General features: G+C 47.9%; 1 pseudogene; it reads right to left on the reverse strand.

The window, feature by feature from the left end:
* Window positions 1-213: 213 nt before the first annotated feature.
* LOC147116237 (uncharacterized) lies at window positions 214-2,164 on the reverse strand (annotated as a pseudogene).
* Window positions 2,165-6,964: the final 4,800 nt, after the last annotated feature.

The following is a 6,964-nucleotide window of genomic DNA, read 5'->3' on the forward strand; positions in this document are numbered from 1 at the left end:
TCTGACCGACTGTGAGCTGACTGACTGTGAGCTGACCGACTGTGAGCTGACTGACTGTGAGTTGATCGACTGTGAGCTGAATGACTGTGAGTTGATTGACTGTGAGCTGACCGACTATGAGCTGACCGACTGTGAGCTGATGGACTGTGGGGCCTGCCCGACTGTGGGCTGACCGACTGTGAGCTGACCAACTGTGAGCTGACCGACTGTGAACTAACCAAATGTGAGCTGACCAACTGTGAACTGACTGACTGTGGGGCCTGACCTACTGTGAGCTGACCGACTGTGGGACCTGACGACTGTGGGCCCTGACCAACTGTAAGCTGACCAACTGTGAGCTGACCAACTGTGAGCTGACTGACTGCGAGCTGACCAACTGTGTGCTGACTGACTGCAGGCTGACCAATTGTGGGGCCTGACCGACTGTGGGGCCTGACCGACTGTGGGGCCTGACCGACTGTGAGCTGACCGACTGTGAGCTGACCGACTGTGAGCTGACCGACTGCGGGCTGACCGATTGTGGGGCTTGACCGACTGTGGGGCCTGACCGACTGTGAGTTGACTGACTGTGAGCAGACTGACTGTGAGCTGACTGACTGTGAGTTGATCGACTGTGGGGCCTGCCTGACTGTGAGCTGACCGACTGTGAGCTGACTGATTGTGAGCTGACCGACTGTGAGCTGACTGACTGTGAGCTGACTGACTATGAGGTAATCGACTGTGGGGCCTGCTTGACTGTGAGCTGACCGACTGTGAGCTGACCGACTGTGAGATGACCATCTGTGAGCTGATCGACTGTGAGCTGATTGACTGTGAGCTGAATGACTGTGAGCTGACCGACTGTGGGGCCTGCCCGACTGTGAGCTGGCCGACTGTGAGCTGACTGACTATGAGCTGGCCGACTGTGAGCTGACTGACTGTGAGCTGATTGACTGTAGGGCCTGCCCGACTGTGGGCTGACCGACTGTGAGCTGATCAACTGTGGGGCCTGCTCAACTGTGGGCTAACCGATTGTGAGCTGACTGACTGTGAGCTGACCGACTGTGAGCTGACTGACTGTGAGCTGACCGACTGTGAGCTGACCGACTGTGAGCTGACCGACTGTGAGCTGATCGACTGTGGGGCCTGCTCAACTGTGGGCTGACCGACTGTGAGCTGACTGACTGTGAGCTGACCGACTGTGAGCTGACTGACTGTGAGCTGACTGACTGCGAGTTGATCAACTGTGAGCTGACTGACTGTGAGTTGATTGACTGTGAGCTGACTGACTGTGAGCTGACCAACTGTGAGCTGATCGACTGTGGGGTCTGCCCGACTGTGGGCTGACCGACTGCGAGCTGACCGACTGTTAGCTGACCAACTGTGAGCTGACCGACTGTGGGGCCTGACCGACTGTGAGCTGATCGACTGTGGGGCCTGCTCAACTGTGGTCTGACTGACTGTGAGCTGACTGACTGTGAGATGACCGACTGTGAGCTGACTGACTGTGAGTTGATCGACTGTGAGCTGACTGACTGTGAGTTGATTGACTGTGAGCTGACCGACTGTGAGCTGACCGACTGTGAGCTGATCGACTGTGGGGCCTGCCCGACTGTGGGCTGACCGACTGTGAGCTGACCAACTGTGAGCTGACCGACTGTGAACTAACCAAATGTGAACTGACCGACTGTGAACTGACCGACTGTGGGGCCTGACCTACTGTGAGCTGACCGACTGTGGGGCCTGACGACTGTGGGCCCTGACCAACTGTAAGCTGACCGACTGTGAGCTGACCAACTGTGAGCTGACTGACTGCGAGCTGACCAACTGTGTGCTGACTGACTGCAGGCTGACCAATTGTGGGGTCTGACCGACTGTGGGGCCTGACCGACTGTGAGCTGACCGACTGTGAGCTGACCGACTGTGAGCTGACCGACTGCGGGCTGACCGATTGTGGGGCTTGACCGACTGTGGGGCCTGACCGACTGTGAGTTGACTGTCTGTGAGCAGACTGACTGTGAGCTGACTGACTGTAGCTGACTGACTGTGAGCTGACCGACTGAGCTGACCGACTGTGAGCTGACCGACTGTGAGCTGACCGACCGTGGGGCCTGATCGACTGTGAGCTGACCGACTGTAGCTGACCGACTGTGAGCTGACCGACAGGAGCTGTCTGGGTAAACATTGGGGGTATGTTAGTCAGAACAGCGATGAAACAGTCGCACAAGCACGGTGAGGCGGCACTGCTACCTATCGGGCATCCGGACTTTTTGTTTGACCACATACCCACTCTGTTGCCAGGGGGATGATGTCAGTGTCCACAGGTGATTGAGGCTGAGTGACTGGCTGGCGAGTCACAGCCAGAAACCCCTCCGCTGGATTGTGAGTAACACACTGCTTGCTGAGGGTGTGGGCGACAGCTCGTCTTGCCTTTGTTATCGTGCCAGAACCCACAGCATGCAAATCCCCAGCAGATAGTGCCTGTGGTTAAAATCATGTTGCTAAATGAGTCTGGCTTGTGGAAATTGCCCTTATGTTGAGAGAATGACCACAAATAGCGTCTGCAGAATTTCCTTTGCGGGAAGCCTGTATCGCTGATTGTGATCAAAGTAACATTGTGAGGTGGTCTGCATGCTCGATGTCGACCTTCTCTTCTCTTCTCCCAGACTCCAGGCTGCTGGAGACGGCCAGTTTTACATGCTTTCCTTTCTACCTTCCCAACCCCCCACTGTCTCAGCTATTCACATTCTCTCTGAGTCTTCTACATGTCCTTTATTCCTCGGTTTCTCTCATCGTGCCTCCTATTATCTCTTCTTAATGCCAGGTCCTGCTTTCCACAAGAACTTTACAGAGGCCATTACCATTCTTCTTGAGTGTGTGCGTGAATATCCGTGTCTGTGAGAATGTGTGTGTGTGTGTGAGAATGTGAGTGTGTGTGAGAATGTGAGTGTGTGTGAGAATGTGTATTAGTGTGTGTGTGTGTGTGAGAATGTGAGTGTGTGTGAGAATGTGAGTGTGTGTGAGCATGTGAGTGTGTGTGAGAATGTGTATTTGTGTGTGTGTGTGTGTGAGGATGTGTGTGTGTGTGAGGATGTGTGTGTGAGAGAATGTGAGTGTGTGTGAGAATGTGTGTGTGTGTGTGTGAGTGAATGTGAGTGTGTGTGAGAATGTTTGTGTGTGAGAATGTGTGTGTGTGAAGATGTGTCTGTGTGTGTGGATGTGGATGTATGTGTGAGAATGTGTGTGTGTGTGAGAATGTGTTTGTGTGTGAGAATGTGTGTGTGTGTGAGAATGTATGTGTGTGTGAGAATGTGAGTGTGTGTGAGAATGTGTGTGTGAGACTGTGTATGTGAGAATGTGTATGTGTGTGAAAATTTGAGTGTGTGTGAATATGTGTGTGTGAGAGAATGTGAGTGTGTGAGAATGTGTGTGTGAGTGTGTGTGAGGCTGTGTGTGTATGAGGATATTGTAATGATATGCAGTAACATGTCATTCTAGAATGGTACACTAGGTGTAGCTGTATGTCTTAGTAGTGGGCTACCCACGAGGCACTAGTCAAGATGGATACTGTATACAAGTCCACATGGCTGAATAAATGACTAGCACAAGCTAGCTGTTCATAATAAAAACGTCTATTTATTTATGAACATAACATGGTACCAGGAGTGGTAATATCTGCTGAATATTGCGAAATGCGACATGGAGAATTTGAAGCCACCGGAGGGTTTGAAACTCACAGGGAATGTCGACTGCAATTGGCGGACTTTCAAACAATAATTCTAACTCTACATTGCCGCCATCGGGTTCGGTACGAAGCCAGACTCAAGGAAAATAGCGTTGCTGCTCACGGTTGCAGGCCCGCAGGTGATAGAGGTATGTAATACATTTGTATTTGATCAAGAGGAAGACAGAGAAAAAATGGACGATGTGCTAAAGAAGTTTGATACACATTGTTCTCCCAAAAAGAACGAGACCTATGAGAGGTACGTTTTCCGTTCACGGACACAGCAGCAAAATGAGACTTTTGATAGCTTTGTGACCGATCTGAAACTGAAAGCACAGACATGTAATTTCTCTGAACTGAAATCATCCATGATTCGTGACCAGATTGTGTTTGGTATTCATGATAAAAAGGCCAGGGAACGTCTGTTGAGAGAAACCGAACTAACATTGGAGGATGCTGTGAAAATATGCCATGCCAGTGAGCTAGCTCAGCAGCATGCAAAGACTTTCAGTGAAATTAATAATTGTGTGACTGTAGTGAGTGACAGTGCAGCTGTCAGTGCTGTGTCCTGCAAGGGGAAGAAACATGGGCAGAACAGGAATGCAAAGCAATCGGAGGGTGGAACTTTCAATTGTAAATGCTATGGTTACTAGCACCAGTCAAGGCAATGCCCAGCGTTTGGGAAAATGTGCACAAAGTGTAATGGAAAGAATCACTTTGCCAGACAATGCTTTTCAAAAGTAAAAACAAAGAAAGAACATAAAGTTAATGCAGTAAAAGAGGACACTGATTTAAGTGAGACATTTTTTGTAGGAATGGTGTCATGTGACAATATAGAAAAGGATACAGAAAATGTGCAGCCCTCAGGAATGGACAATGCTGAACATAAAGTTAATGCAGTAAAAGAGGACAAATGGATGATGCCACTGCAGGTAAATGGAGCATTAGTTACATTGAAACTAGACACTGGGGCAAAAGCAAACTTAATCAGTATGAGTGACATTAAAAATATGAAAGAAAAGCCCAAAATACAGAAAAAGTCAGTACTACTGAAGAACTATAATGGACAGAAAATAGATAGCTTAGGTGTATGCAGACTTAAAGTGACAGTCAAAGACAAAGTGCATCATCTCATGTTTTCTGTTGTGGCTGAAGGACTTGATTCACTACTAGGTGACAAAGCTTGTGAGGACTTAGAACTGGTCAAGAGAGTCCACCGTATAAACCGTGCCATAAGCAGACCAGATGACTCAGTGGATTCTGTAGTGAGTAATTTCCAGGATGTGTTCAAAGGATTTGGAGTTCTACCACTCACTTACAAGATCCAGCTAAAGGAGGATGCTCAGCCAGTGGTACATGCTCCACGGAGAGTTCCAGCACCCCTGCGTGACCGGCTCAAGAAAGAACTGGACAGAATGACCACACTAGGAGTCATCAGGAAAGTCGAAGAGCCAACAGACTGGGTTAACTCCATGGTATGTGTAAAGAAAAAGAACAATGATCTAAGAGTATGCATGGATCCAAAGGACTTAAATGCAAACATAAAACGTGAACACTACCAGATTCCCAAGCGAGAAGAAATCACCAGTGAAATGTGAGGTGCCAGATACTTCACAAAGCTCGATGCCTCACAAGGATTTTGGCAACTAAAACTGGATGAAGAGAGCACCAAATACTGTACCTTCAACACACCATTTGGCAGGTATTGTTTCCTCAGAATGCCTTTCGGGATAATATCTGCATCTGAAATCTTTCATAGAGTGATGGAACACATAATTGAAGGTCTGGAAGGAGTTCGGGTCTATGTTGATGACATCATCATCTGGGGCTCCACACTGAAAGAACACAATGAGAGACTGACTACAGTGCTACAGAGCATACGCCAGAATGGACAGAAGCTCAACAAAGCCAAGTGTCAGTTTGGCATCCAGGAAGTCACTTTCCTAGGAGATAATCTATCTGGCAAAGGAATAGAGCCAGATAAGGAAAAAGTAAATGCCATTCTCAACATGCCCCGACCCACTGACAAAAAAGGAGTGTTACGCATCATGGGGATGATAAACTTCATTGGAAAGTTCATTCCTAACTTGTCAGCCAAGACAGCCTGTCTGCGAGACCTGCTACATAAAACAAATGAGTTCGCATGGACAGAAAGACATGAACAAGATTGGATGAACCTCAAAACAGTGCTGACAACCACACCTGTACTCACCTTCTTTGACCCAACAAAGAGGATCAAAGTGTCAACGGATACATCAAAAGATGGCCTAGGTGCGGTCTTGCTACAAGCAGAGGGTGAAGATTGGAAGCCTGTTGCCTATGCCTCCAGGTCTATGATTGATTCTGAGTGTCGATACGCCCAGATTGAAAAGGAATGTCTGGGCTTGGTAGTTGGAATAGAAAAGTTCCATGGCTACATATATGGACTTCCCACCTTCACAGTTGAGACAGACCACTGCCCACTGGTTGCCATCATTAAAAAAAACCTGAATGAGATGTCTCCAAGAATTCAATGACTCATGATGAAGCTGCAAAGATATGACTTTGAACTGATCTACACACCAGGCAAACACATAGCGTTAGCAGGTGCACTATCCCGAGCACCCACAATGAGTCATGTGAGCTCTACTGAGGAAGACATGGATGTTCATGTGAGTATGGTCACTGCTGCGCTGCCCGTGTCAGACACAAAATCAAAGCAAATAGCAGAAGAAACAGTAAAAGATACAGTGTTACAAACAGTAATAGAGAACATTCATTATGGTTGGCCAAAAGGTTCCTGTCCAAAGTACTATCACATCAGGTCAGAGTTGAGTGTCGCAAGTGGACTATTACTAAGACAGAACAGAATAGTCATTCCACAGGCTTTACATCAAGACATGCTCAAAAGGATTCATGAGGGACACCTCGGAATTGAAAAATGCAAAAGGAGAGCAAGAGACACTGTTTATTGGCCTGGCATAAATAAGGACATTGAGAACATGATAGGCAAATGTGAGACATGTCAGAAACACCAAAACAAACAAGCAAAGGAACCAATGATAGTAGCTGACTTACCAAAGCACCATGGCAAAAGGTTGGTATGGACCTTTTTCATTTGAATGGTAAAGACTATCTATTAGTGATTGACTACTATTCTAACTATCCTGAGATGGTGCTGCTCGCATGCACATCAGCAAGCAGTGTCATAATGCATGTTAAATCCATCTTCACCAGACATGGGATTCCCAGGATTGCCGTTAGCGACAATGGTCCGTGCTT

This window comes from Somniosus microcephalus, chromosome 6 (genome assembly GCF_052327205.1).
Source record: "Somniosus microcephalus isolate GS21.2 chromosome 6, FLI_Smic_1.0, whole genome shotgun sequence".
Classification (NCBI taxonomy): Eukaryota; Metazoa; Chordata; class Chondrichthyes; order Squaliformes; family Somniosidae; genus Somniosus; species Somniosus microcephalus.